The sequence below is a fragment of the Garra rufa genome, unplaced genomic scaffold (genome assembly GCF_049309525.1).
Source record: "Garra rufa unplaced genomic scaffold, GarRuf1.0 hap1_unplaced_003, whole genome shotgun sequence".
Taxonomy (NCBI): Eukaryota; Metazoa; Chordata; class Actinopteri; order Cypriniformes; family Cyprinidae; genus Garra; species Garra rufa.
In genome coordinates this window covers 8,179,141-8,205,511 of record NW_027394278.1, presented here as the reverse complement: position 1 = coordinate 8,205,511, position 26,371 = coordinate 8,179,141, and the positions used below count along the sequence as shown (strand labels likewise).

Below are 26,371 nucleotides of genomic sequence, written 5' to 3'. Positions count from 1 at the left end.
AGGTAAATGCTGTTAAAAGAATACAGTTCATTTGTCCATACCCTAAAAACAGTCCAAGAATCCCAGTGTGTTGATAAGTCCAATGTGAGTGTCCACCATTGTATATACAATCCACAGAAAGTGTAATCCAAAGTTTGCAGGTGGTGAATGGAAAGGTGAGCTCTAAAATTAGCAACTCCTTAATCCAACAGTTTGGTGACTTTTTTTGTCATGCTGCTCTCTTATACAGTTGTACTTCCTGCTTCCTGTCATGTGTCTAGTCACATGGCAGGCCAACCATCCATTTATTAAAGACACACACACACTTAAAATGTTAAGAGTAATAAAATGGCCTAAAAAACATGTAAAACACTTAACACTCTATAATACATTTAAATGATTGTAATAAATAGAGCGGTAAAACACGTCTTTCTAAAAGCCAGCATATTATATAAATAGTGAAGAAAAGGCAAAAGCTTACAGCACCTGGTATTCCCAGGCGGTCTCCCATCCAAGTACTAACCAGGGCCGACGCTGCTTTGCTTCCGAGATCAGACGAGATCGGGCGGTCTCAGCGGAGTATGGCCGTAAGCGAGGGCTGCTCCAAAAAGTGGGCTATTTAAAGATCAGCCTCCGTAAAAGCCAGCATATTATATAAATAGTGAAGAAAAGGCAAAAGCTTACAGCACCTGGTATTCCCAGGCGGTCTCCCATCCAGAGTTACTAGATTAAAATGGGGTCAGATTTAACTGTGAGAGATGACTAGTGGTTAAAAGAATGAGACATAAAAGAAGATTGGTTTAAATAGATTTGGTTTATATACAAGGTTCACATAAAAGACTTTAAAACAACACGATAAAACTAGGTAAATGCTGTTAAAAGAATACAGTTCATTTGTCCATACCCTAAAAACAGTCCAAGAATCCTAGTGTGTTGATAAGTCCAATGTGAGTGTCCACCATTGTATATACAATCCACAGAAAGTGTAATCCAAAGTTTGCAGGTGGTGAATGGAAAGGTGAGCTCTAAAATTAGCAAACTCCTTAATCCAACAGTTTGGTGACTGTCCTTTGTTTGTCATGCTGCTCTCTTATACAGTTGTACTTCCTGCTTCCTGTCATGTGTCTAGTCACATGGCAGGCCAACCATCCATTTATTTAAGACACACACACACTTAAAATGTTAAGAGCAATAAAATGGCCTAAAAAAACATGTAAAACACTTAACACTCTATAATACATTTAAATGATTGTAATAAATAGAGCGGTAAAACACGTCTTTCTAAAAGCCAGCATATTATATAAATAGTGAAGAAAAGGCAAAAGCTTACAGCACCTGGTATTCCCAGGCGGTCTCCCATCCAAGTACTAACCAGGCCCGACGCTGCTTTGCTTCCGAGATCAGACGAGATAGGGCGGTCTCAGCGCGGTATGGCCGTAAGTGAGGGCTGCTCCAAAAAGTGGGCTATTTAAAGATCAGCCTCCGTAAAAGCCAGCATATTATATAAATAGTGAAGAAAAGGCAAAAGCTTACAGCACCTGGTATTCCCAGGCGGTCTCCCATCTAAGTACTAACCAGGCCCGACGCTGCTTTGCTTCCGAGATCAGACGAGATCGGGCGCACTCAGCGCAGTATGGCCGTAAGCGAAGACTGCTCCAAAAAGTGGGTTATTTATAGATCAGCCTCCGTAAAAGCCATCATATTATATAAATAGTGAAGAAAAGGCAAAAGCTTACAGCACCAGGTATTCCCAGGCGGTCTCCCATCCAGAGTTACAACATTAAAATGGGGTCAGAATTAACTGTGAGAGATGACTAGTGGTTAAAAGAATAAGACATAAAAGAAGATTGGTTTAAATAGATTTGGTTTTTATACAAGGTTCACATAAAAGACTTTAAAACAACACGATAAAACTAGGTAAATGCTGTTAAAAGAATACAGTTCATTTGTCCATACCCTAAAAACAGTCCAAGAATCCCAGTGTGTTGATAAGTCCAATGTGAGTGTCCACCATTGTATATACAATCCACAGAAAGTGTAATCCAAAGTTTGCAGGTGGTGAATGGAAAGGTGAGCTCTAAAATTAGCAACTCCTTAATCCAACAGTTTGGTGACTTTTTTTGTCATGCTGCTCTCTTATACAGTTGTACTTCCTGCTTCCTGTCATGTGTCTAGTCACATGGCAGGCCAACCATCCATTTATTAAAGACACACACACACTTAAAATGTTAAGAGCAATAAAATGGCCTAAAAAAACATGTAAAACACTTAACACTCTATAATACATTTAAATGATTGTAATAAATAGAGCGGTAAAACACGTCTTTCTAAAAGCCAGCATATTATATAAATAGTGAAGAAAAGGCAAAAGCTTACAGCACCTGGTATTCCCAGGCGGTCTCCCATCCAAGTACTAACCAGGCCCGACGCTGCTTTGCTTCCGAGATCAGACGAGATCGGGCGGTCTCAGCGCAGTATGGCCGTAAGCGAGGGCTGCTCCAAAAAGTGGGCTATTTAAAGATCAGCCTCCGTAAAAGCCAGCATATTATATAAATAGTGAAGAAAAGGCAAAAGCTTACAGCACCTGGTATTCCCAGGCGGTCTCCCATCTAAGTACTAACCAGGCCCGACGCTGCTTTGCTTCCGAGATCAGACGAGATCGGGCGCTCTCAGCGCAGTATGGCCGTAAGCGAGTACTGCTCCAAAAAGTGGGCTATTTATAGATCAGCCTCCGTAAAAGCCATCATATTATATAAATAGTGAAGAAAAGGCAAAAGCTTACAGCACCTGGTATTCCCAGGCGGTCTCCCATCCAGAGTTACAAGATTAAAATGGGGTCAGATTTAACTGTGAGAGATGACTAGTGGTTAAAAGAATGAGACATAAAAGAAGATTGGTTTAAATAGATTTGGTTTATATACAAGGTTCACATAAAAAGACTTTAAAACAACACGATAAAACTAGGTAAATGCTGTTAAAAGAATACAGTTCATTTGTCCATACCCTAAAAACAGTCCAAGAATCCCAGTGTGTTGATAAGTCCAATGTGAGTGTCCACCATTGTATATACAATCCACAGAAAGTGTAATCCAAAGTTTGCAGGTGGTGAATGGAAAGGTGAGCTCTAAAATTAGCAAACTCCTTAATCCAACAGTTTGGTGACTGTCCTTTGTATGTCATGCTGCTCCCTTATACAGTTGTACTTCCTGCTTCCTGTCATGTGTCTAGTCACATGGCAGGCCAACCATCCATTTATTTAAGACACACACACACTTAAAATGTTAAGAGCAATAAAATGGCCTAAAAAAACATGTAAAACACTTAACACTCTATAATACATTTAAATGATTGTAATAAATAGAGCGGTAAAACACGTCTTTCTAAAAGCCAGCATATTATATAAATAGTGAAGAAAAGGCAAAAGCTTACAGCACCTGGTATTCCCAGGCGGTCTCCCATCCAGAGTTACAAGATTAAAATGGGGTCAGATTTAACTGTGAGAGATGACTAGTGGTTAAAAGAATGAGACATAAAAGAAGATTGGTTTAAATAGATTTGGTTTATATACAAGGTTCACATAAAAGACTTTAAAACAACACGATAAAACTAGGTAAATGCTGTTAAAAGAATACAGTTCATTTGTCCATACCCTAAAAACAGTCCAAGAATCCCAGTGTGTTGATAAGTCCAATGTGAGTGTCCACCATTGTATATACAATCCACAGAAAGTGTAATCCAAAGTTTGCAGGTGGTGAATGGAAAGGTGAGCTCTAAAATTAGCAACTCCTTAATCCAACAGTTTGGTGACTTTTTTTGTCATGCTGCTCTCTTATACAGTTGTACTTCCTGCTTCCTGTCATGTGTCTAGTCACATGGCAGGCCAACCATCCATTTATTAAAGACACACACACACACTTAAAATGTTAAGAGTAATAAAATGGCCTAAAAAACATGTAAAACACTTAACACTCTATAATACATTTAAATGATTGTAATAAATAGAGCGGTAAAACACGTCTTTCTAAAAGCCAGCATATTATATAAATAGTGAAGAAAAGGCAAAAGCTTACAGCACCTGGTATTCCCAGGCGGTCTCCCATCCAAGTACTAACCAGGCCCGACGCTGCTTTGCTTCCGAGATCAGACGAGATCGGGCGGTCTCAGCGCAGTATGGCCGTAAGCGAGGACTGCTCCAAAAAGTGGGCTATTTAAAGATCAGCCTCCGTAAAAGCCAGCATATTATATAAATAGTGAAGAAAAGGCAAAAGCTTACAGCACCTGGTATTCCCAGGCGGTCTCCCATCCAGAGTTACTAGATTAAAATGGGGTCAGATTTAACTGTGAGAGATGACTAGTGGTTAAAAGAATGAGACATAAAAGAAGATTGGTTTAAATAGATTTGGTTTATATACAAGGTTCACATAAAAGACTTTAAAACAACACGATAAAACTAGGTAAATGCTGTTAAAAGAATACAGTTCATTTGTCCATACCCTAAAAACAGTCCAAGAATCCTAGTGTGTTGATAAGTCCAATGTGAGTGTCCACCATTGTATATACAATCCACAGAAAGTGTAATCCAAAGTTTGCAGGTGGTGAATGGAAAGGTGAGCTCTAAAATTAGCAAACTCCTTAATCCAACAGTTTGGTGACTGTCCTTTGTTTGTCATACTGCTCTCTTATACAGTTGTACTTCCTGCTTCCTGTCATGTGTCTAGTCACATGGCAGGCCAACCATCCATTTATTTAAGACACACACACACTTAAAATGTTAAGAGCAATAAAATGGCCTAAAAAAACATGTAAAACACTTAACACTCTATAATACATTTAAATGATTGTAATAAATAGAGCGGTAAAACACGTCTTTCTAAAAGCCAGCATATTATATAAATAGTGAAGAAAAGGCAAAAGCTTACAGCACCTGGTATTCCCAGGCGGTCTCCCATCCAAGTACTAACCAGGCCCGACGCTGCTTTGCTTCCGAGATCAGACGAGATCGGGCGGTCTCAGCGCGGTATGGCCGTAAGCGAGGGCTGCTCCAAAAAGTGGCCTATTTAAAGATCAGCCTCCGTAAAAGCCAGCATATTATATAAATAGTGAAGAAAAGGCAAAAGCTTACAGCACCTGGTATTCCCAGGCGGTCTCCCATCTAAGTACTAACCAGGCCCGACGCTGCTTTGCTTCCGAGATCAGACGAGATCGGGCGCTCTCAGCGCAGTATGGCCGTAAGCGAGTACTGCTCCAAAAAGTGGGCTATTTATAGATCAGCCTCCGTAAAAGCCATCATATTATATAAATAGTGAAGAAAAGGCAAAAGCTTACAGCACCTGGTATTCCCAGGCGGTCTCCCATCCAGAGTTACAAGATTAAAATGGGGTCAGATTTAACTGTGAGAGATGACTAGTGGTTAAAAGAATGAGACATAAAAGAAGATTGGTTTAAATAGATTTGGTTTATATACAAGGTTCACATAAAAGACTTTAAAACAACACGATAAAACTAGGTAAATGCTGTTAAAAGAATACAGTTCATTTGTCCATACCCTAAAAACAGTCCAAGAATCCCAGTGTGTTGATAAGTCCAATGTGAGTGTCCACCATTGTATATACAATCCACAGAAAGTGTAATCCAAAGTTTGCAGGTGGTGAATGGAAAGGTGAGCTCTAAAATTAGCAAACTCCTTAATCCAACAGTTTGGTGACTGTCCTTTGTTTGTCATGCTGCTCTCTTATACAGTTGTACTTCCTGCTTCCTGTCATGTGTCTAGTCACATGGCAGGCCAACCATCCATTTATTTAAGACACACACACACTTAAAATGTTAAGAGCAATAAAATGGCCTAAAAAAACATGTAAAACACTTAACACTCTATAATACATTTAAATGATTGTAATAAATAGAGCGGTAAAACACGTCTTTCTAAAAGCCAGCATATTATATAAATAGTGAAGAAAAGGCAAAAGCTTACAGCACCTGGTATTCCCAGGCGGTCTCCCATCCAAGTACTAACCAGGCCCGACGCTGCTTTGCTTCCGAGATCAGACGAGATCGGGCGGTCTCAGCGCAGTATGGCCGTAAGCGAGGGCTGCTCCAAAAAGTGGGCTATTTAAAGATCAGCCTCCGTAAAAGCCAGCATATTATATAAATAGTGAAGAAAAGGCAAAAGCTTACAGCACCTGGTATTCCCAGGCGGTCTCCCATCCAGAGTTACAAGATTAAAATGGGGTCAGATTTAACTGTGAGAGATGAGTAGTGGTTAAAAGAATGAGACATAAAAGAAGATTGGTTTAAATAGATTTGGTTTATATACAAGGTTAACATAAAAGACTTTAAAACAACACGATAAAACTAGGTAAATGCTGTTAAAAGAATACAGTTCATTTGTCCATACCCTAAAAACAGTCCAAGAATCCTAGTGTGTTGATAAGTCAAATGTGAGTGTCCACCATTGTATATACAATCCACAAAAAGTGTAATCCAAAGTTTGCAGGTGGTGAATGGAAAGGTGAGCTCTAAAATTAGCAAACTCCTTAATCCAACAGTTTGGTGACTGTCCTTTGTTTGTCATGCTGCTCTCTTATACAGTTGTACTTCCTGCTTCCTGTCATGTGTCTAGTCACATGGCAGGCCAACCATCCATTTATTTAAGACACACACACACTTAAAATGTTAAGAGCAATAAAATGGCCTAAAAAAACATGTAAAACACTTAACACTCTATAATACATTTAAATGATTGTAATAAATAGAGCGGTAAAACACGTCTTTCTAAAAGCCAGCATATTATATAAATAGTGAAGAAAAGGCAAAAGCTTACAGCACCTGGTATTCCCAGGCGGTCTCCCATCCAAGTACTAACCAGGCCCGACGCTGCTTTGCTTCCGAGATCAGACGAGATTGGGCGGTCTCAGCGCGGTATGGCCGTAAGCGAGGGCTGCTCCAAAAAGTGGCCTATTTAAAGATCAGCCTCCGTAAAAGCCAGCATATTATATAAATAGTGAAGAAAAGGCAAAAGCTTACAGCACCTGGTATTCCCAGGCGGTCTCCCATCCAGAGTTACAAGATTAAAATGGGGTCAGATTTAACTGTGAGAGATGAGTAGTGGTTAAAAGAATGAGACATAAAAGAAGATTGGTTTAAATAGATTTGGTTTATATACAAGGTTAACATAAAAGACTTTAAAACAACACGATAAAACTAGGTAAATGCTGTTAAAAGAATACAGTTCATTTGTCCATACCCTAAAAACAGTCCAAGAATCCTAGTGTGTTGATAAGTCCAATGTGAGTGTCCACCATTGTATATACAATCCACAGAAAGTGTAATCCAAAGTTTGCAGGTGGTGAATGGAAAGGTGAGCTCTAAAATTAGCAAACTCCTTAATCCAACAGTTTGGTGACTGTCCTTTGTTTGTCATGCTGCTCTCTTATACAGTTGTACTTCCTGCTTCCTGTCATGTGTCTAGTCACATGGCAGGCCAACCATCCATTTATTTAAGACACACACACACTTAAAATGTTAAGAGCAATAAAATGGCCTAAAAAAACATGTAAAACACTTAACACTCTATAATACATTTAAATGATTGTAATAAATAGAGCGGTAAAACACGTCTTTCTAAAAGCCAGCATATTATATAAATAGTGAAGAAAAGGCAAAAGCTTACAGCACCTGGTATTCCCAGGCGGTCTCCCATCCAAGTACTAACCAGGCCCGACGCTGCTTTGCTTCCGAGATCAGACGAGATAGGGCGGTCTCAGCGCGGTATGGCCGTAAGTGAGGGCTGCTCCAAAAAGTGGGCTATTTAAAGATCAGCCTCCGTAAAAGCCAGCATATTATATAAATAGTGAAGAAAAGGCAAAAGCTTACAGCACCTGGTATTCCCAGGCGGTCTCCCATCTAAGTACTAACCAGGCCCGACGCTGCTTTGCTTCCGAGATCAGACGAGATCGGGCGCACTCAGCGCAGTATGGCCGTAAGCGAAGACTGCTCCAAAAAGTGGGTTATTTATAGATCAGCCTCCGTAAAAGCCATCATATTATATAAATAGTGAAGAAAAGGCAAAAGCTTACAGCACCAGGTATTCCCAGGCGGTCTCCCATCCAGAGTTACAACATTAAAATGGGGTCAGAATTAACTGTGAGAGATGACTAGTGGTTAAAAGAATGAGACATAAAAGAAGATTGGTTTAAATAGATTTGGTTTTTATACAAGGTTCACATAAAAGACTTTAAAACAACACGATAAAACTAGGTAAATGCTGTTAAAAGAATACAGTTCATTTGTCCATACCCTAAAAACAGTCCAAGAATCCCAGTGTGTTGATAAGTCCAATGTGAGTGTCCACCATTGTATATACAATCCACAGAAAGTGTAATCCAAAGTTTGCAGGTGGTGAATGGAAAGGTGAGCTCTAAAATTAGCAAACTCCTTAATCCAACAGTTTGGTGACTGTCCTTTGTTTGTCATACTGCTCTCTTATACAGTTGTACTTCCTGCTTCCTGTCATGTGTCTAGTCACATGGCAGGCCAACCATCCATTTATTTAAGACACACACACACTTAAAATGTTAAGAGCAATAAAATGGCCTAAAAAAACATGTAAAACACTTAACACTCTATAATACATTTAAATGATTGTAATAAATAGAGCGGTAAAACACGTCTTTCTAAAAGCCAGCATATTATATAAATAGTGAAGAAAAGGCAAAAGCTTACAGCACCTGGTATTCCCAGGCGGTCTCCCATCCAAGTACTAACCAGGCCCGACGCTGCTTTGCTTCCGAGATCAGACGAGATCGGGCGGTCTCAGCGCGGTATGGCCGTAAGCGAGGGCTGCTCCAAAAAGTGGCCTATTTAAAGATCAGCCTCCGTAAAAGCCAGCATATTATATAAATAGTGAAGAAAAGGCAAAAGCTTACAGCACCTGGTATTCCCAGGCGGTCTCCCATCTAAGTACTAACCAGGCCCGACGCTGCTTTGCTTCCGAGATCAGACGAGATCGGGCGCTCTCAGCGCAGTATGGCCGTAAGCGAGTACTGCTCCAAAAAGTGGGCTATTTATAGATCAGCCTCCGTAAAAGCCATCATATTATATAAATAGTGAAGAAAAGGCAAAAGCTTACAGCACCTGGTATTCCCAGGCGGTCTCCCATCCAGAGTTACAAGATTAAAATGGGGTCAGATTTAACTGTGAGAGATGACTAGTGGTTAAAAGAATGAGACATAAAAGAAGATTGGTTTAAATAGATTTGGTTTATATACAAGGTTAACATAAAAGACTTTAAAACAACACGATAAAACTAGGTAAATGCTGTTAAAAGAATACAGTTCATTTGTCCATACCCTAAAAACAGTCCAAGAATCCTAGTGTGTTGATAAGTCAAATGTGAGTGTCCACCATTGTATATACAATCCACAAAAAGTGTAATCCAAAGTTTGCAGGTGGTGAATGGAAAGGTGAGCTCTAAAATTAGCAAACTCCTTAATCCAACAGTTTGGTGACTGTCCTTTGTTTGTCATGCTGCTCTCTTATACAGTTGTACTTCCTGCTTCCTGTCATGTGTCTAGTCACATGGCAGGCCAACCATCCATTTATTTAAGACACACACACACTTAAAATGTTAAGAGCAATAAAATGGCCTAAAAAAACATGTAAAACACTTAACACTCTATAATACATTTAAATGATTGTAATAAATAGAGCGGTAAAACACGTCTTTCTAAAAGCCAGCATATTATATAAATAGTGAAGAAAAGGCAAAAGCTTACAGCACCTGGTATTCCCAGGCGGTCTCCCATCCAAGTACTAACCAGGCCCGACGCTGCTTTGCTTCCGAGATCAGACGAGATTGGGCGGTCTCAGCGCGGTATGGCCGTAAGCGAGGGCTGCTCCAAAAAGTGGCCTATTTAAAGATCAGCCTCCGTAAAAGCCAGCATATTATATAAATAGTGAAGAAAAGGCAAAAGCTTACAGCACCTGGTATTCCCAGGCGGTCTCCCATCCAGAGTTACAAGATTAAAATGGGGTCAGATTTAACTGTGAGAGATGAGTAGTGGTTAAAAGAATGAGACATAAAAGAAGATTGGTTTAAATAGATTTGGTTTATATACAAGGTTAACATAAAAGACTTTAAAACAACACGATAAAACTAGGTAAATGCTGTTAAAAGAATACAGTTCATTTGTCCATACCCTAAAAACAGTCCAAGAATCCTAGTGTGTTGATAAGTCCAATGTGAGTGTCCACCATTGTATATACAATCCACAGAAAGTGTAATCCAAAGTTTGCAGGTGGTGAATGGAAAGGTGAGCTCTAAAATTAGCAAACTCCTTAATCCAACAGTTTGGTGACTGTCCTTTGTTTGTCATGCTGCTCTCTTATACAGTTGTACTTCCTGCTTCCTGTCATGTGTCTAGTCACATGGCAGGCCAACCATCCATTTATTTAAGACACACACACACTTAAAATGTTAAGAGCAATAAAATGGCCTAAAAAAACATGTAAAACACTTAACACTCTATAATACATTTAAATGATTGTAATAAATAGAGCGGTAAAACACGTCTTTCTAAAAGCCAGCATATTATATAAATAGTGAAGAAAAGGCAAAAGCTTACAGCACCTGGTATTCCCAGGCGGTCTCCCATCCAAGTACTAACCAGGCCCGACGCTGCTTTGCTTCCGAGATCAGACGAGATAGGGCGGTCTCAGCGCGGTATGGCCGTAAGTGAGGGCTGCTCCAAAAAGTGGGCTATTTAAAGATCAGCCTCCGTAAAAGCCAGCATATTATATAAATAGTGAAGAAAAGGCAAAAGCTTACAGCACCTGGTATTCCCAGGCGGTCTCCCATCTAAGTACTAACCAGGCCCGACGCTGCTTTGCTTCCGAGATCAGACGAGATCGGGCGCACTCAGCGCAGTATGGCCGTAAGCGAAGACTGCTCCAAAAAGTGGGTTATTTATAGATCAGCCTCCGTAAAAGCCATCATATTATATAAATAGTGAAGAAAAGGCAAAAGCTTACAGCACCAGGTATTCCCAGGCGGTCTCCCATCCAGAGTTACAACATTAAAATGGGGTCAGAATTAACTGTGAGAGATGACTAGTGGTTAAAAGAATAAGACATAAAAGAAGATTGGTTTAAATAGATTTGGTTTTTATACAAGGTTCACATAAAAGACTTTAAAACAACACGATAAAACTAGGTAAATGCTGTTAAAAGAATACAGTTCATTTGTCCATACCCTAAAAACAGTCCAAGAATCCCAGTGTGTTGATAAGTCCAATGTGAGTGTCCACCATTGTATATACAATCCACAGAAAGTGTAATCCAAAGTTTGCAGGTGGTGAATGGAAAGGTGAGCTCTAAAATTAGCAACTCCTTAATCCAACAGTTTGGTGACTTTTTTTGTCATGCTGCTCTCTTATACAGTTGTACTTCCTGCTTCCTGTCATGTGTCTAGTCACATGGCAGGCCAACCATCCATTTATTAAAGACACACACACACTTAAAATGTTAAGAGCAATAAAATGGCCTAAAAAAACATGTAAAACACTTAACACTCTATAATACATTTAAATGATTGTAATAAATAGAGCGGTAAAACACGTCTTTCTAAAAGCCAGCATATTATATAAATAGTGAAGAAAAGGCAAAAGCTTACAGCACCTGGTATTCCCAGGCGGTCTCCCATCCAAGTACTAACCAGGCCCGACGCTGCTTTGCTTCCGAGATCAGACGAGATCGGGCGGTCTCAGCGCAGTATGGCCGTAAGCGAGGGCTGCTCCAAAAAGTGGGCTATTTAAAGATCAGCCTCCGTAAAAGCCAGCATATTATATAAATAGTGAAGAAAAGGCAAAAGCTTACAGCACCTGGTATTCCCAGGCGGTCTCCCATCTAAGTACTAACCAGGCCCGACGCTGCTTTGCTTCCGAGATCAGACGAGATCGGGCGCTCTCAGCGCAGTATGGCCGTAAGCGAGTACTGCTCCAAAAAGTGGGCTATTTATAGATCAGCCTCCGTAAAAGCCATCATATTATATAAATAGTGAAGAAAAGGCAAAAGCTTACAGCACCTGGTATTCCCAGGCGGTCTCCCATCCAGAGTTACAAGATTAAAATGGGGTCAGATTTAACTGTGAGAGATGACTAGTGGTTAAAAGAATGAGACATAAAAGAAGATTGGTTTAAATAGATTTGGTTTATATACAAGGTTCACATAAAAAGACTTTAAAACAACACGATAAAACTAGGTAAATGCTGTTAAAAGAATACAGTTCATTTGTCCATACCCTAAAAACAGTCCAAGAATCCCAGTGTGTTGATAAGTCCAATGTGAGTGTCCACCATTGTATATACAATCCACAGAAAGTGTAATCCAAAGTTTGCAGGTGGTGAATGGAAAGGTGAGCTCTAAAATTAGCAAACTCCTTAATCCAACAGTTTGGTGACTGTCCTTTGTATGTCATGCTGCTCCCTTATACAGTTGTACTTCCTGCTTCCTGTCATGTGTCTAGTCACATGGCAGGCCAACCATCCATTTATTTAAGACACACACACACTTAAAATGTTAAGAGCAATAAAATGGCCTAAAAAAACATGTAAAACACTTAACACTCTATAATACATTTAAATGATTGTAATAAATAGAGCGGTAAAACACGTCTTTCTAAAAGCCAGCATATTATATAAATAGTGAAGAAAAGGCAAAAGCTTACAGCACCTGGTATTCCCAGGCGGTCTCCCATCCAGAGTTACAAGATTAAAATGGGGTCAGATTTAACTGTGAGAGATGACTAGTGGTTAAAAGAATGAGACATAAAAGAAGATTGGTTTAAATAGATTTGGTTTATATACAAGGTTCACATAAAAGACTTTAAAACAACACGATAAAACTAGGTAAATGCTGTTAAAAGAATACAGTTCATTTGTCCATACCCTAAAAACAGTCCAAGAATCCCAGTGTGTTGATAAGTCCAATGTGAGTGTCCACCATTGTATATACAATCCACAGAAAGTGTAATCCAAAGTTTGCAGGTGGTGAATGGAAAGGTGAGCTCTAAAATTAGCAACTCCTTAATCCAACAGTTTGGTGACTTTTTTTGTCATGCTGCTCTCTTATACAGTTGTACTTCCTGCTTCCTGTCATGTGTCTAGTCACATGGCAGGCCAACCATCCATTTATTAAAGACACACACACACACTTAAAATGTTAAGAGTAATAAAATGGCCTAAAAAACATGTAAAACACTTAACACTCTATAATACATTTAAATGATTGTAATAAATAGAGCGGTAAAACACGTCTTTCTAAAAGCCAGCATATTATATAAATAGTGAAGAAAAGGCAAAAGCTTACAGCACCTGGTATTCCCAGGCGGTCTCCCATCCAAGTACTAACCAGGCCCGACGCTGCTTTGCTTCCGAGATCAGACGAGATCGGGCGGTCTCAGCGCAGTATGGCCGTAAGCGAGGACTGCTCCAAAAAGTGGGCTATTTAAAGATCAGCCTCCGTAAAAGCCAGCATATTATATAAATAGTGAAGAAAAGGCAAAAGCTTACAGCACCTGGTATTCCCAGGCGGTCTCCCATCCAGAGTTACTAGATTAAAATGGGGTCAGATTTAACTGTGAGAGATGACTAGTGGTTAAAAGAATGAGACATAAAAGAAGATTGGTTTAAATAGATTTGGTTTATATACAAGGTTCACATAAAAGACTTTAAAACAACACGATAAAACTAGGTAAATGCTGTTAAAAGAATACAGTTCATTTGTCCATACCCTAAAAACAGTCCAAGAATCCTAGTGTGTTGATAAGTCCAATGTGAGTGTCCACCATTGTATATACAATCCACAGAAAGTGTAATCCAAAGTTTGCAGGTGGTGAATGGAAAGGTGAGCTCTAAAATTAGCAAACTCCTTAATCCAACAGTTTGGTGACTGTCCTTTGTTTGTCATACTGCTCTCTTATACAGTTGTACTTCCTGCTTCCTGTCATGTGTCTAGTCACATGGCAGGCCAACCATCCATTTATTTAAGACACACACACACTTAAAATGTTAAGAGCAATAAAATGGCCTAAAAAAACATGTAAAACACTTAACACTCTATAATACATTTAAATGATTGTAATAAATAGAGCGGTAAAACACGTCTTTCTAAAAGCCAGCATATTATATAAATAGTGAAGAAAAGGCAAAAGCTTACAGCACCTGGTATTCCCAGGCGGTCTCCCATCCAAGTACTAACCAGGCCCGACGCTGCTTTGCTTCCGAGATCAGACGAGATCGGGCGGTCTCAGCGCGGTATGGCCGTAAGCGAGGGCTGCTCCAAAAAGTGGCCTATTTAAAGATCAGCCTCCGTAAAAGCCAGCATATTATATAAATAGTGAAGAAAAGGCAAAAGCTTACAGCACCTGGTATTCCCAGGCGGTCTCCCATCTAAGTACTAACCAGGCCCGACGCTGCTTTGCTTCCGAGATCAGACGAGATCGGGCGCTCTCAGCGCAGTATGGCCGTAAGCGAGTACTGCTCCAAAAAGTGGGCTATTTATAGATCAGCCTCCGTAAAAGCCATCATATTATATAAATAGTGAAGAAAAGGCAAAAGCTTACAGCACCTGGTATTCCCAGGCGGTCTCCCATCCAGAGTTACAAGATTAAAATGGGGTCAGATTTAACTGTGAGAGATGACTAGTGGTTAAAAGAATGAGACATAAAAGAAGATTGGTTTAAATAGATTTGGTTTATATACAAGGTTCACATAAAAGACTTTAAAACAACACGATAAAACTAGGTAAATGCTGTTAAAAGAATACAGTTCATTTGTCCATACCCTAAAAACAGTCCAAGAATCCCAGTGTGTTGATAAGTCCAATGTGAGTGTCCACCATTGTATATACAATCCACAGAAAGTGTAATCCAAAGTTTGCAGGTGGTGAATGGAAAGGTGAGCTCTAAAATTAGCAAACTCCTTAATCCAACAGTTTGGTGACTGTCCTTTGTTTGTCATGCTGCTCTCTTATACAGTTGTACTTCCTGCTTCCTGTCATGTGTCTAGTCACATGGCAGGCCAACCATCCATTTATTTAAGACACACACACACTTAAAATGTTAAGAGCAATAAAATGGCCTAAAAAAACATGTAAAACACTTAACACTCTATAATACATTTAAATGATTGTAATAAATAGAGCGGTAAAACACGTCTTTCTAAAAGCCAGCATATTATATAAATAGTGAAGAAAAGGCAAAAGCTTACAGCACCTGGTATTCCCAGGCGGTCTCCCATCCAAGTACTAACCAGGCCCGACGCTGCTTTGCTTCCGAGATCAGACGAGATCGGGCGGTCTCAGCGCAGTATGGCCGTAAGCGAGGGCTGCTCCAAAAAGTGGGCTATTTAAAGATCAGCCTCCGTAAAAGCCAGCATATTATATAAATAGTGAAGAAAAGGCAAAAGCTTACAGCACCTGGTATTCCCAGGCGGTCTCCCATCCAGAGTTACAAGATTAAAATGGGGTCAGATTTAACTGTGAGAGATGAGTAGTGGTTAAAAGAATGAGACATAAAAGAAGATTGGTTTAAATAGATTTGGTTTATATACAAGGTTAACATAAAAGACTTTAAAACAACACGATAAAACTAGGTAAATGCTGTTAAAAGAATACAGTTCATTTGTCCATACCCTAAAAACAGTCCAAGAATCCTAGTGTGTTGATAAGTCAAATGTGAGTGTCCACCATTGTATATACAATCCACAAAAAGTGTAATCCAAAGTTTGCAGGTGGTGAATGGAAAGGTGAGCTCTAAAATTAGCAAACTCCTTAATCCAACAGTTTGGTGACTGTCCTTTGTTTGTCATGCTGCTCTCTTATACAGTTGTACTTCCTGCTTCCTGTCATGTGTCTAGTCACATGGCAGGCCAACCATCCATTTATTTAAGACACACACACACTTAAAATGTTAAGAGCAATAAAATGGCCTAAAAAAACATGTAAAACACTTAACACTCTATAATACATTTAAATGATTGTAATAAATAGAGCGGTAAAACACGTCTTTCTAAAAGCCAGCATATTATATAAATAGTGAAGAAAAGGCAAAAGCTTACAGCACCTGGTATTCCCAGGCGGTCTCCCATCCAAGTACTAACCAGGCCCGACGCTGCTTTGCTTCCGAGATCAGACGAGATTGGGCGGTCTCAGCGCGGTATGGCCGTAAGCGAGGGCTGCTCCAAAAAGTGGCCTATTTAAAGATCAGCCTCCGTAAAAGCCAGCATATTATATAAATAGTGAAGAAAAGGCAAAAGCTTACAGCACCTGGTATTCCCAGGCGGTCTCCCATCCAGAGTTACAAGATTAAAATGGGGTCAGATTTAACTGTGAGAGATGAGTAGTGGTTAAAAGAATGAGACATAAAAGAAGATTGGTTTAAATAGATTTGGTTTATATACAAGGTTAACATAAAAGACTTTAAAACAACACGATAAAACTAGGTAAATGCTGTTAAAAGAATACAGTTCATTTGTCCATACCCTAAAAACAGTCCAAGAATCCTAGTGTGTTGATAAGTCCAATGTGAGTGTCCACCATTGTATATACAATCCACAGAAAGTGTAATCCAAAGTTTGCAGGTGGTGAATGGAAAGGTGAGCTCTAAAATTAGCAAACTCCTTAATCCAACAGTTTGGTGACTGTCCTTTGTTTGTCATGCTGCTCTCTTATACAGTTGTACTTCCTGCTTCCTGTCATGTGTCTAGTCACATGGCAGGCCAACCATCCATTTATTTAAGACACACACACACTTAAAATGTTAAGAGCAATAAAATGGCCTAAAAAAACATGTAAAATACTTAACACTCTATAATACATTTAAATGATTGTAATAAATAGAGCGGTAAAACACGTCTTTCTAAAAGCCAGCATATTATATAAATAGTGAAGAAAAGGCAAAAGCTTACAGCACCTGGTATTCCCAGGCGGTCTCCCATCCAAGTACTAACCAGGCCCGACGCTGCTTTGCTTCCGAGATCAGACGAGATAGGGCGGTCTCAGCGCGGTATGGCCGTAAGTGAGGGCTGCTCCAAAAAGTGGGCTATTTAAAGATCAGCCTCCGTAAAAGCCAGCATATTATATAAATAGTGAAGAAAAGGCAAAAGCTTACAGCACCTGGTATTCCCAGGCGGTCTCCCATCTAAGTACTAACCAGGCCCGACGCTGCTTTGCTTCCGAGATCAGACGAGATCGGGCGCACTCAGCGCAGTATGGCCGTAAGCGAAGACTGCTCCAAAAAGTGGGTTATTTATAGATCAGCCTCCGTAAAAGCCATCATATTATATAAATAGTGAAGAAAAGGCAAAAGCTTACAGCACCAGGTATTCCCAGGCGGTCTCCCATCCAGAGTTACAACATTAAAATGGGGTCAGAATTAACTGTGAGAGATGACTAGTGGTTAAAAGAATGAGACATAAAAGAAGATTGGTTTAAATAGATTTGGTTTTTATACAAGGTTCACATAAAAGACTTTAAAACAACACGATAAAACTAGGTAAATGCTGTTAAAAGAATACAGTTCATTTGTCCATACCCTAAAAACAGTCCAAGAATCCCAGTGTGTTGATAAGTCCAATGTGAGTGTCCACCATTGTATATACAATCCACAGAAAGTGTAATCCAAAGTTTGCAGGTGGTGAATGGAAAGGTGAGCTCTAAAATTAGCAAACTCCTTAATCCAACAGTTTGGTGACTGTCCTTTGTTTGTCATACTGCTCTCTTATACAGTTGTACTTCCTGCTTCCTGTCATGTGTCTAGTCACATGGCAGGCCAACCATCCATTTATTTAAGACACACACACACTTAAAATGTTAAGAGCAATAAAATGGCCTAAAAAAACATGTAAAACACTTAACACTCTATAATACATTTAAATGATTGTAATAAATAGAGCGGTAAAACACGTCTTTCTAAAAGCCAGCATATTATATAAATAGTGAAGAAAAGGCAAAAGCTTACAGCACCTGGTATTCCCAGGCGGTCTCCCATCCAAGTACTAACCAGGCCCGACGCTGCTTTGCTTCCGAGATCAGACGAGATCGGGCGGTCTCAGTGCGGTATGGCCGTAAGCGAGGGCTGCTCCAAAAAGTGGCCTATTTAAAGATCAGCCTCCGTAAAAGCCAGCATATTATATAAATAGTGAAGAAAAGGCAAAAGCTTACAGCACCTGGTATTCCCAGGCGGTCTCCCATCTAAGTACTAACCAGGCCCGACGCTGCTTTGCTTCCGAGATCAGACGAGATCGGGCGCTCTCAGCGCAGTATGGCCGTAAGCGAGTACTGCTCCAAAAAGTGGGCTATTTATAGATCAGCCTCCGTAAAAGCCATCATATTATATAAATAGTGAAGAAAAGGCAAAAGCTTACAGCACCTGGTATTCCCAGGCGGTCTCCCATCCAGAGTTACAAGATTAAAATGGGGTCAGATTTAACTGTGAGAGATGACTAGTGGTTAAAAGAATGAGACATAAAAGAAGATTGGTTTAAATAGATTTGGTTTATATACAAGGTTCACATAAAAGACTTTAAAACAACACGATAAAACTAGGTAAATGCTGTTAAAAGAATACAGTTCATTTGTCCATACCCTAAAAACAGTCCAAGAATCCCAGTGTGTTGATAAGTCCAATGTGAGTGTCCACCATTGTATATACAATCCACAGAAAGTGTAATCCAAAGTTTGCAGGTGGTGAATGGAAAGGTGAGCTCTAAAATTAGCAAACTCCTTAATCCAACAGTTTGGTGACTGTCCTTTGTTTGTCATGCTGCTCTCTTATACAGTTGTACTTCCTGCTTCCTGTCATGTGTCTAGTCACATGGCAGGCCAACCATCCATTTATTTAAGACACACACACACTTAAAATGTTAAGAGCAATAAAATGGCCTAAAAAAACATGTAAAACACTTAACACTCTATAATACATTTAAATGATTGTAATAAATAGAGCGGTAAAACACGTCTTTCTAAAAGCCAGCATATTATATAAATAGTGAAGAAAAGGCAAAAGCTTACAGCACCTGGTATTCCCAGGCGGTCTCCCATCCAAGTACTAACCAGGCCCGACGCTGCTTTGCTTCCGAGATCAGACGAGATTGGGCGGTCTCAGCGCGGTATGGCCGTAAGCGAGGGCTGCTCCAAAAAGTGGCCTATTTAAAGATCAGCCTCCGTAAAAGCCAGCATATTATATAAATAGTGAAGAAAAGGCAAAAGCTTACAGCACCTGGTATTCCCAGGCGGTCTCCCATCCAGAGTTACAAGATTAAAATGGGGTCAGATTTAACTGTGAGAGATGAGTAGTGGTTAAAAGAATGAGACATAAAAGAAGATTGGTTTAAATAGATTTGGTTTATATACAAGGTTAACATAAAAGACTTTAAAACAACACGATAAAACTAGGTAAATGCTGTTAAAAGAATACAGTTCATTTGTCCATACCCTAAAAACAGTCCAAGAATCCTAGTGTGTTGATAAGTCCAATGTGAGTGTCCACCATTGTATATACAATCCACAGAAAGTGTAATCCAAAGTTTGCAGGTGGTGAATGGAAAGGTGAGCTCTAAAATTAGCAAACTCCTTAATCCAACAGTTTGGTGACTGTCCTTTGTTTGTCATGCTGCTCTCTTATACAGTTGTACTTCCTGCTTCCTGTCATGTGTCTAGTCACATGGCAGGCCAACCATCCATTTATTTAAGACACACACACACTTAAAATGTTAAGAGCAATAAAATGGCCTAAAAAAACATGTAAAACACTTAACACTCTATAATACATTTAAATGATTGTAATAAATAGAGCGGTAAAACACGTCTTTCTAAAAGCCAGCATATTATATAAATAGTGAAGAAAAGGCAAAAGCTTACAGCACCTGGTATTCCCAGGCGGTCTCCCATCCAAGTACTAACCAGGCCCGACGCTGCTTTGCTTCCGAGATCAGACGAGATAGGGCGGTCTCAGCGCGGTATGGCCGTAAGTGAGGGCTGCTCCAAAAAGTGGGCTATTTAAAGATCAGCCTCCGTAAAAGCCAGCATATTATATAAATAGTGAAGAAAAGGCAAAAGCTTACAGCACCTGGTATTCCCAGGCGGTCTCCCATCTAAGTACTAACCAGGCCCGACGCTGCTTTGCTTCCGAGATCAGACGAGATCGGGCGCACTCAGCGCAGTATGGCCGTAAGCGAAGACTGCTCCAAAAAGTGGGTTATTTATAGATCAGCCTCCGTAAAAGCCATCATATTATATAAATAGTGAAGAAAAGGCAAAAGCTTACAGCACCAGGTATTCCCAGGCGGTCTCCCATCCAGAGTTACAACATTAAAATGGGGTCAGAATTAACTGTGAGAGATGACTAGTGGTTAAAAGAATGAGACATAAAAGAAGATTGGTTTAAATAGATTTGGTTTTTATACAAGGTTCACATAAAAGACTTTAAAACAACACGATAAAACTAGGTAAATGCTGTTAAAAGAATACAGTTCATTTGTCCATACCCTAAAAACAGTCCAAGAATCCCAGTGTGTTGATAAGTCCAATGTGAGTGTCCACCATTGTATATACAATCCACAGAAAGTGTAATCCAAAGTTTGCAGGTGGTGAATGGAAAGGTGAGCTCTAAAATTAGCAAACTCCTTAATCCAACAGTTTGGTGACTGTCCTTTGTTTGTCATACTGCTCTCTTATACAGTTGTACTTCCTGCTTCCTGTCATGTGTCTAGTCACATGGCAGGCCAACCATCCATTTATTTAAGACACACACACACTTAAAATGTTAAGAGCAATAAAATGGCCTAAAAAAACATGTAAAACACTTAACACTCTATAATACATTTAAATGATTGTAATAAATAGAGCGGTAAAACACGTCTTTCTAAAAGCCAGCATATTATATAAATAGTGAAGAAAAGGCAAAAGCTTACAGCACCTGGTATTCCCAGGCGGTCTCCCATCCAGAGTTACAAGATTAAAATGGGGTCAGATTTAACTGTGAGAGATGACTAGTGGTTAAAAGAATGAGACATAAAAGAAGATTGGTTTAAATAGATTTGGTTTATATACAAGGTTCACATAAAAGACTTTAAAACAACACGATAAAACTAGGTAAATGCTGTTAAAAGAATACAGTTCATTTGTCCATACCCTAAAAACAGTCCAAGAATCCCAGTGTGTTGATAAGTCCAATGTGAGTGTCCACCATTGTATATACAATCCACAGAAAGTGTAATCCAAAGTTTGCAGGTGGTGAATGGAAAGGTGAGCTCTAAAATTAGCAAACTCCTTAATCCAACAGTTTGGTGACTGTCCTTTGTTTGTCATGCTGCTCTCTTATACAGTTGTACTTCCTGCTTCCTGTCATGTGTCTAGTCACATGGCAGGCCAACCATCCATTTATTTAAGACACACACACACTTAAAATGTTAAGAGCAATAAAATGGCCTAAAAAAACAAGTAAAACACTTAACACTCTATAATACATTTAAATGATTGTAATAAATAGAGCGGTAAAACACGTCTTTCTAAAAGCCAGCATATTATATAAATAGTGAAGAAAAGGCAAAAGCTTACAGCACCTGGTATTCCCAGGCGGTCTCCCATCCAAGTACTAACCAGGCCCGACGCTGCTTTGCTTCCGAGATCAGACGAGATCGGGCGGTCTCAGCGCAGTATGGCCGTAAGCGAGGGCTGCTCCAAAAAGTGGGCTATTTAAAGATCAGCCTCCGTAAAAGCCAGCATATTATATAAATAGTGAAGAAAAGGCAAAAGCTTACAGCACCTGGTATTCCCAGGCGGTCTCCCATCCAAGTACTAACCAGGCCCGACGCTGCTTTGCTTCCGAGATCAGACGAGATCGGGCGGTCTCAGCGCAGTATGGCCGTAAGCGAGGGCTGCTCCAAAAAGTGGGCTATTTGAAGATCAGCCTCCGTAAAAGCCAGCATATTATATAAATAGTGAAGAAAAGGCAAAAGCTTACAGCACCTGGTATTCCCAGGCGGTCTCCCATCCAGAGTTACAAGATTAAAATGGGGTCAGATTTAACTGTGAGAGATGAGTAGTGGTTAAAAGAATGAGACATAAAAGAAGATTGGTTTAAATAGATTTGGTTTATATACAAGGTTAACATAAAAGACTTTAAAACAACACGATAAAACTAGGTAAATGCTGTTAAAAGAATACAGTTCATTTGTCCATACCCTAAAAACAGTCCAAGAATCCTAGTGTGTTGATAAGTCCAATGTGAGTGTCCACCATTGTATATACAATCCACAGAAAGTGTAATCCAAAGTTTGCAGGTGGTGAATGGAAAGGTGAGCTCTAAAATTAGCAAACTCCTTAATCCAACAGTTTGGTGACTGTCCTTTGTTTGTCATGCTGCTCTCTTATACAGTTGTACTTCCTGCTTCCTGTCATGTGTCTAGTCACATGGCAGGCCAACCATCCATTTATTTAAGACACACACACACTTAAAATGTTAAGAGCAATAAAATGGCCTAAAAAAACATGTAAAACACTTAACACTCTATAATACATTTAAATGATTGTAATAAATAGAGCGGTAAAACACGTCTTTCTAAAAGCCAGCATATTATATAAATAGTGAAGAAAAGGCAAAAGCTTACAGCACCTGGTATTCCCAGGCGGTCTCCCATCCAAGTACTAACCAGGCCCGACGCTGCTTTGCTTCCGAGATCAGACGAGATCGGGCGGTCTCAGCGCGGTATGGCCGTAAGCGAGGGCTGCTCCAAAAAGTGGCCTATTTAAAGATCAGCCTCCGTAAAAGCCAGCATATTATATAAATAGTGAAGAAAAGGCAAAAGCTTACAGCACCTGGTATTCCCAGGCGGTCTCCCATCTAAGTACTAACCAGGCCCGACGCTGCTTTGCTTCCGAGATCAGACGAGATCGGGCGCTCTCAGCGCAGTATGGCCGTAAGCGAGTACTGCTCCAAAAAGTGGGCTATTTATAGATCAGCCTCCGTAAAAGCCATCATATTATATAAATAGTGAAGAAAAGGCAAAAGCTTACAGCACCTGGTATTCCCAGGCGGTCTCCCATCCAGAGTTACAAGATTAAAATGGGGTCAGATTTAACTGTGAGAGATGACTAGTGGTTAAAAGAATGAGACATAAAAGAAGATTGGTTTAAATAGATTTGGTTTATATACAAGGTTCACATAAAAGACTTTAAAACAACACGATAAAACTAGGTAAATGCTGTTAAAAGAATACAGTTCATTTGTCCATACCCTAAAAACAGTCCAAGAATCCCAGTGTGTTGATAAGTCCAATGTGAGTGTCCACCATTGTATATACAATCCACAGAAAGTGTAATCCAAAGTTTGCAGGTGGTGAATGGAAAGGTGAGCTCTAAAATTAGCAAACTCCTTAATCCAACAGTTTGGTGACTGTCCTTTGTTTGTCATGCTGCTCTCTTATACAGTTGTACTTCCTGCTTCCTGTCATGTGTCTAGTCACATGGCAGGCCAACCATCCATTTATTTAAGACACACACACACTTAAAATGTTAAGAGCAATAAAATGGCCTAAAAAAACATGTAAAACACTTAACACTCTATAATACATTTAAATGATTGTAATAAATAGAGCGGTAAAACACGTCTTTCTAAAAGCCAGCATATTATATAAATAGTGAAGAAAAGGCAAAAGCTTACAGCACCTGGTATTCCCAGGCGGTCTCCCATCCAAGTACTAACCAGGCCCGACGCTGCTTTGCTTCCGAGATCAGACGAGATCGGGCGGTCTCAGCGCAGTATGGCCGTAAGCGAGGGCTGCTCCAAAAAGTGGGCTATTTAAAGATCAGCCTCCGTAAAAGCCAGCATATTATATAAATAGTGAAGAAAAGGCAAAAGCTTACAGCACCTGGTATTCCCAGGCGGTCTCCCATCCAGAGTTACAAGATTAAAATGGGGTCAGATTTAACTGTGAGAGATGAGTAGTGGTTAAAAGAATGAGACATAAAAGAAGATTGGTTTAAATAGATTTGGTTTATATACAAGGTTAACATAAAAGACTTTAAAACAACACGATAAAACTAGGTAAATGCTGTTAAAAGAATACAGTTCATTTGTCCATACCCTAAAAACAGTCCAAGAATCCTAGTGTGTTGATAAGTCAAATGTGAGTGTCCACCATTGTATATACAATCCACAAAAAGTGTAATCCAAAGTTTGCAGGTGGTGAATGGAAAGGTGAGCTCTAAAATTAGCAAACTCCTTAATCCAACAGTTTGGTGACTGTCCTTTGTTTGTCATGCTGCTCTCTTATACAGTTGTACTTCCTGCTTCCTGTCATGTGTCTAGTCACATGGCAGGCCAACCATCCATTTATTTAAGACACACACACACTTAAAATGTTAAGAGCAATAAAATGGCCTAAAAAAACATGTAAAACACTTAACACTCTATAATACATTTAAATGATTGTAATAAATAGAGCGGTAAAACACGTCTTTCTAAAAGCCAGCATATTATATAAATAGTGAAGAAAAGGCAAAAGCTTACAGCACCTGGTATTCCCAGGCGGTCTCCCATCCAAGTACTAACCAGGCCCGACGCTGCTTTGCTTCCGAGATCAGACGAGATTGGGCGGTCTCAGCGCGGTATGGCCGTAAGCGAGGGCTGCTCCAAAAAGTGGCCTATTTAAAGATCAGCCTCCGTAAAAGCCAGCATATTATATAAATAGTGAAGAAAAGGCAAAAGCTTACAGCACCTGGTATTCCCAGGCGGTCTCCCATCCAGAGTTACAAGATTAAAATGGGGTCAGATTTAACTGTGAGAGATGAGTAGTGGTTAAAAGAATGAGACATAAAAGAAGATTGGTTTAAATAGATTTGGTTTATATACAAGGTTAACATAAAAGACTTTAAAACAACACGATAAAACTAGGTAAATGCTGTTAAAAGAATACAGTTCATTTGTCCATACCCTAAAAACAGTCCAAGAATCCTAGTGTGTTGATAAGTCCAATGTGAGTGTCCACCATTGTATATACAATCCACAGAAAGTGTAATCCAAAGTTTGCAGGTGGTGAATGGAAAGGTGAGCTCTAAAATTAGCAAACTCCTTAATCCAACAGTTTGGTGACTGTCCTTTGTTTGTCATGCTGCTCTCTTATACAGTTGTACTTCCTGCTTCCTGTCATGTGTCTAGTCACATGGCAGGCCAACCATCCATTTATTTAAGACACACACACACTTAAAATGTTAAGAGCAATAAAATGGCCTAAAAAAACATGTAAAACACTTAACACTCTATAATACATTTAAATGATTGTAATAAATAGAGCGGTAAAACACGTCTTTCTAAAAGCCAGCATATTATATAAATAGTGAAGAAAAGGCAAAAGCTTACAGCACCTGGTATTCCCAGGCGGTCTCCCATCCAAGTACTAACCAGGCCCGACGCTGCTTTGCTTCCGAGATCAGACGAGATAGGGCGGTCTCAGCGCGGTATGGCCGTAAGTGAGGGCTGCTCCAAAAAGTGGGCTATTTAAAGATCAGCCTCCGTAAAAGCCAGCATATTATATAAATAGTGAAGAAAAGGCAAAAGCTTACAGCACCTGGTATTCCCAGGCGGTCTCCCATCTAAGTACTAACCAGGCCCGACGCTGCTTTGCTTCCGAGATCAGACGAGATCGGGCGCACTCAGCGCAGTATGGCCGTAAGCGAAGACTGCTCCAAAAAGTGGGTTATTTATAGATCAGCCTCCGTAAAAGCCATCATATTATATAAATAGTGAAGAAAAGGCAAAAGCTTACAGCACCAGGTATTCCCAGGCGGTCTCCCATCCAGAGTTACAACATTAAAATGGGGTCAGAATTAACTGTGAGAGATGACTAGTGGTTAAAAGAATGAGACATAAAAGAAGATTGGTTTAAATAGATTTGGTTTTTATACAAGGTTCACATAAAAGACTTTAAAACAACACGATAAAACTAGGTAAATGCTGTTAAAAGAATACAGTTCATTTGTCCATATCCTAAAAACAGTCCAAGAATCCCAGTGTGTTGATAAGTCCAATGTGAGTGTCCACCATTGTATATACAATCCACAGAAAGTGTAATCCAAAGTTTGCAGGTGGTGAATGGAAAGGTGAGCTCTAAAATTAGCAAACTCCTTAATCCAACAGTTTGGTGACTGTCCTTTGTTTGTCATACTGCTCTCTTATACAGTTGTACTTCCTGCTTCCTGTCATGTGTCTAGTCACATGGCAGGCCAACCATCCATTTATTTAAGACACACACACACTTAAAATGTTAAGAGCAATAAAATGGCCTAAAAAAACATGTAAAACACTTAACACTCTATAATACATTTAAATGATTGTAAT

General features: G+C 39.7%; 39 non-coding genes across 39 annotated transcripts; all 39 read right to left on the bottom strand.

Annotated features, from left to right (window-relative positions):
* Positions 1 to 453: 453 nt before the first annotated feature.
* LOC141310408 (5S ribosomal RNA) lies at positions 454 to 572 on the bottom strand. Its single transcript, XR_012347953.1, has one exon. It is a non-coding gene; the product is annotated as a 5S ribosomal RNA (ribosomal RNA).
* Positions 573 to 1,302: 730 nt separating this feature from the next.
* Positions 1,303 to 1,421, bottom strand: LOC141310434 (5S ribosomal RNA). Its single transcript, XR_012347978.1, has one exon. It is a non-coding gene; the product is annotated as a 5S ribosomal RNA (ribosomal RNA).
* Positions 1,422 to 1,505: 84 nt separating this feature from the next.
* Positions 1,506 to 1,624, bottom strand: LOC141309987 (5S ribosomal RNA). The gene has a single exon (XR_012347533.1). It is a non-coding gene; the product is annotated as a 5S ribosomal RNA (ribosomal RNA).
* A 724-nt stretch (positions 1,625 to 2,348) lies between these two features.
* LOC141310224 (5S ribosomal RNA) lies at positions 2,349 to 2,467 on the bottom strand. Its single transcript, XR_012347770.1, has one exon. It is a non-coding gene; the product is annotated as a 5S ribosomal RNA (ribosomal RNA).
* An 84-nt stretch (positions 2,468 to 2,551) lies between these two features.
* LOC141309919 (5S ribosomal RNA) lies at positions 2,552 to 2,670 on the bottom strand. Its single transcript, XR_012347466.1, has one exon. It is a non-coding gene; the product is annotated as a 5S ribosomal RNA (ribosomal RNA).
* A 1,372-nt stretch (positions 2,671 to 4,042) lies between these two features.
* On the bottom strand, positions 4,043 to 4,161 carry LOC141310223 (5S ribosomal RNA). Its single transcript, XR_012347769.1, has one exon. It is a non-coding gene; the product is annotated as a 5S ribosomal RNA (ribosomal RNA).
* Positions 4,162 to 4,891: 730 nt separating this feature from the next.
* Positions 4,892 to 5,010, bottom strand: LOC141309799 (5S ribosomal RNA). Its single transcript, XR_012347346.1, has one exon. It is a non-coding gene; the product is annotated as a 5S ribosomal RNA (ribosomal RNA).
* Positions 5,011 to 5,094: 84 nt separating this feature from the next.
* Positions 5,095 to 5,213, bottom strand: LOC141309918 (5S ribosomal RNA). The gene has a single exon (XR_012347465.1). It is a non-coding gene; the product is annotated as a 5S ribosomal RNA (ribosomal RNA).
* Positions 5,214 to 5,943: 730 nt separating this feature from the next.
* Positions 5,944 to 6,062, bottom strand: LOC141310222 (5S ribosomal RNA). The gene has a single exon (XR_012347768.1). It is a non-coding gene; the product is annotated as a 5S ribosomal RNA (ribosomal RNA).
* Positions 6,063 to 6,792: 730 nt separating this feature from the next.
* LOC141310318 (5S ribosomal RNA) lies at positions 6,793 to 6,911 on the bottom strand. The gene has a single exon (XR_012347862.1). It is a non-coding gene; the product is annotated as a 5S ribosomal RNA (ribosomal RNA).
* Positions 6,912 to 7,641: 730 nt separating this feature from the next.
* Positions 7,642 to 7,760, bottom strand: LOC141310433 (5S ribosomal RNA). Its single transcript, XR_012347977.1, has one exon. It is a non-coding gene; the product is annotated as a 5S ribosomal RNA (ribosomal RNA).
* Positions 7,761 to 7,844: 84 nt separating this feature from the next.
* On the bottom strand, positions 7,845 to 7,963 carry LOC141309986 (5S ribosomal RNA). The gene has a single exon (XR_012347532.1). It is a non-coding gene; the product is annotated as a 5S ribosomal RNA (ribosomal RNA).
* Positions 7,964 to 8,693: 730 nt separating this feature from the next.
* LOC141309798 (5S ribosomal RNA) lies at positions 8,694 to 8,812 on the bottom strand. The gene has a single exon (XR_012347345.1). It is a non-coding gene; the product is annotated as a 5S ribosomal RNA (ribosomal RNA).
* Positions 8,813 to 8,896: 84 nt separating this feature from the next.
* On the bottom strand, positions 8,897 to 9,015 carry LOC141309917 (5S ribosomal RNA). Its single transcript, XR_012347464.1, has one exon. It is a non-coding gene; the product is annotated as a 5S ribosomal RNA (ribosomal RNA).
* Positions 9,016 to 9,745: 730 nt separating this feature from the next.
* LOC141310317 (5S ribosomal RNA) lies at positions 9,746 to 9,864 on the bottom strand. Its single transcript, XR_012347861.1, has one exon. It is a non-coding gene; the product is annotated as a 5S ribosomal RNA (ribosomal RNA).
* A 730-nt stretch (positions 9,865 to 10,594) lies between these two features.
* On the bottom strand, positions 10,595 to 10,713 carry LOC141310432 (5S ribosomal RNA). Its single transcript, XR_012347976.1, has one exon. It is a non-coding gene; the product is annotated as a 5S ribosomal RNA (ribosomal RNA).
* An 84-nt stretch (positions 10,714 to 10,797) lies between these two features.
* On the bottom strand, positions 10,798 to 10,916 carry LOC141309985 (5S ribosomal RNA). The gene has a single exon (XR_012347531.1). It is a non-coding gene; the product is annotated as a 5S ribosomal RNA (ribosomal RNA).
* Positions 10,917 to 11,640: 724 nt separating this feature from the next.
* LOC141310221 (5S ribosomal RNA) lies at positions 11,641 to 11,759 on the bottom strand. The gene has a single exon (XR_012347767.1). It is a non-coding gene; the product is annotated as a 5S ribosomal RNA (ribosomal RNA).
* Positions 11,760 to 11,843: 84 nt separating this feature from the next.
* LOC141309916 (5S ribosomal RNA) lies at positions 11,844 to 11,962 on the bottom strand. Its single transcript, XR_012347463.1, has one exon. It is a non-coding gene; the product is annotated as a 5S ribosomal RNA (ribosomal RNA).
* A 1,372-nt stretch (positions 11,963 to 13,334) lies between these two features.
* LOC141310219 (5S ribosomal RNA) lies at positions 13,335 to 13,453 on the bottom strand. Its single transcript, XR_012347764.1, has one exon. It is a non-coding gene; the product is annotated as a 5S ribosomal RNA (ribosomal RNA).
* A 730-nt stretch (positions 13,454 to 14,183) lies between these two features.
* Positions 14,184 to 14,302, bottom strand: LOC141311704 (5S ribosomal RNA). Its single transcript, XR_012349164.1, has one exon. It is a non-coding gene; the product is annotated as a 5S ribosomal RNA (ribosomal RNA).
* An 84-nt stretch (positions 14,303 to 14,386) lies between these two features.
* LOC141309914 (5S ribosomal RNA) lies at positions 14,387 to 14,505 on the bottom strand. The gene has a single exon (XR_012347462.1). It is a non-coding gene; the product is annotated as a 5S ribosomal RNA (ribosomal RNA).
* Positions 14,506 to 15,235: 730 nt separating this feature from the next.
* On the bottom strand, positions 15,236 to 15,354 carry LOC141310218 (5S ribosomal RNA). Its single transcript, XR_012347763.1, has one exon. It is a non-coding gene; the product is annotated as a 5S ribosomal RNA (ribosomal RNA).
* A 730-nt stretch (positions 15,355 to 16,084) lies between these two features.
* On the bottom strand, positions 16,085 to 16,203 carry LOC141310316 (5S ribosomal RNA). Its single transcript, XR_012347860.1, has one exon. It is a non-coding gene; the product is annotated as a 5S ribosomal RNA (ribosomal RNA).
* A 730-nt stretch (positions 16,204 to 16,933) lies between these two features.
* LOC141310431 (5S ribosomal RNA) lies at positions 16,934 to 17,052 on the bottom strand. Its single transcript, XR_012347975.1, has one exon. It is a non-coding gene; the product is annotated as a 5S ribosomal RNA (ribosomal RNA).
* An 84-nt stretch (positions 17,053 to 17,136) lies between these two features.
* On the bottom strand, positions 17,137 to 17,255 carry LOC141309984 (5S ribosomal RNA). Its single transcript, XR_012347530.1, has one exon. It is a non-coding gene; the product is annotated as a 5S ribosomal RNA (ribosomal RNA).
* A 730-nt stretch (positions 17,256 to 17,985) lies between these two features.
* On the bottom strand, positions 17,986 to 18,104 carry LOC141310239 (5S ribosomal RNA). The gene has a single exon (XR_012347784.1). It is a non-coding gene; the product is annotated as a 5S ribosomal RNA (ribosomal RNA).
* An 84-nt stretch (positions 18,105 to 18,188) lies between these two features.
* LOC141309912 (5S ribosomal RNA) lies at positions 18,189 to 18,307 on the bottom strand. The gene has a single exon (XR_012347460.1). It is a non-coding gene; the product is annotated as a 5S ribosomal RNA (ribosomal RNA).
* Positions 18,308 to 19,037: 730 nt separating this feature from the next.
* LOC141310315 (5S ribosomal RNA) lies at positions 19,038 to 19,156 on the bottom strand. The gene has a single exon (XR_012347859.1). It is a non-coding gene; the product is annotated as a 5S ribosomal RNA (ribosomal RNA).
* Positions 19,157 to 19,886: 730 nt separating this feature from the next.
* On the bottom strand, positions 19,887 to 20,005 carry LOC141310429 (5S ribosomal RNA). Its single transcript, XR_012347972.1, has one exon. It is a non-coding gene; the product is annotated as a 5S ribosomal RNA (ribosomal RNA).
* Positions 20,006 to 20,089: 84 nt separating this feature from the next.
* LOC141309983 (5S ribosomal RNA) lies at positions 20,090 to 20,208 on the bottom strand. Its single transcript, XR_012347529.1, has one exon. It is a non-coding gene; the product is annotated as a 5S ribosomal RNA (ribosomal RNA).
* A 1,376-nt stretch (positions 20,209 to 21,584) lies between these two features.
* LOC141310217 (5S ribosomal RNA) lies at positions 21,585 to 21,703 on the bottom strand. Its single transcript, XR_012347762.1, has one exon. It is a non-coding gene; the product is annotated as a 5S ribosomal RNA (ribosomal RNA).
* Positions 21,704 to 21,787: 84 nt separating this feature from the next.
* On the bottom strand, positions 21,788 to 21,906 carry LOC141310216 (5S ribosomal RNA). The gene has a single exon (XR_012347761.1). It is a non-coding gene; the product is annotated as a 5S ribosomal RNA (ribosomal RNA).
* A 730-nt stretch (positions 21,907 to 22,636) lies between these two features.
* Positions 22,637 to 22,755, bottom strand: LOC141311703 (5S ribosomal RNA). The gene has a single exon (XR_012349163.1). It is a non-coding gene; the product is annotated as a 5S ribosomal RNA (ribosomal RNA).
* Positions 22,756 to 22,839: 84 nt separating this feature from the next.
* On the bottom strand, positions 22,840 to 22,958 carry LOC141309911 (5S ribosomal RNA). Its single transcript, XR_012347459.1, has one exon. It is a non-coding gene; the product is annotated as a 5S ribosomal RNA (ribosomal RNA).
* Positions 22,959 to 23,688: 730 nt separating this feature from the next.
* LOC141310215 (5S ribosomal RNA) lies at positions 23,689 to 23,807 on the bottom strand. The gene has a single exon (XR_012347760.1). It is a non-coding gene; the product is annotated as a 5S ribosomal RNA (ribosomal RNA).
* Positions 23,808 to 24,537: 730 nt separating this feature from the next.
* LOC141310313 (5S ribosomal RNA) lies at positions 24,538 to 24,656 on the bottom strand. Its single transcript, XR_012347858.1, has one exon. It is a non-coding gene; the product is annotated as a 5S ribosomal RNA (ribosomal RNA).
* A 730-nt stretch (positions 24,657 to 25,386) lies between these two features.
* LOC141310428 (5S ribosomal RNA) lies at positions 25,387 to 25,505 on the bottom strand. The gene has a single exon (XR_012347971.1). It is a non-coding gene; the product is annotated as a 5S ribosomal RNA (ribosomal RNA).
* Positions 25,506 to 25,589: 84 nt separating this feature from the next.
* On the bottom strand, positions 25,590 to 25,708 carry LOC141309980 (5S ribosomal RNA). The gene has a single exon (XR_012347527.1). It is a non-coding gene; the product is annotated as a 5S ribosomal RNA (ribosomal RNA).
* Positions 25,709 to 26,371: the final 663 nt, after the last annotated feature.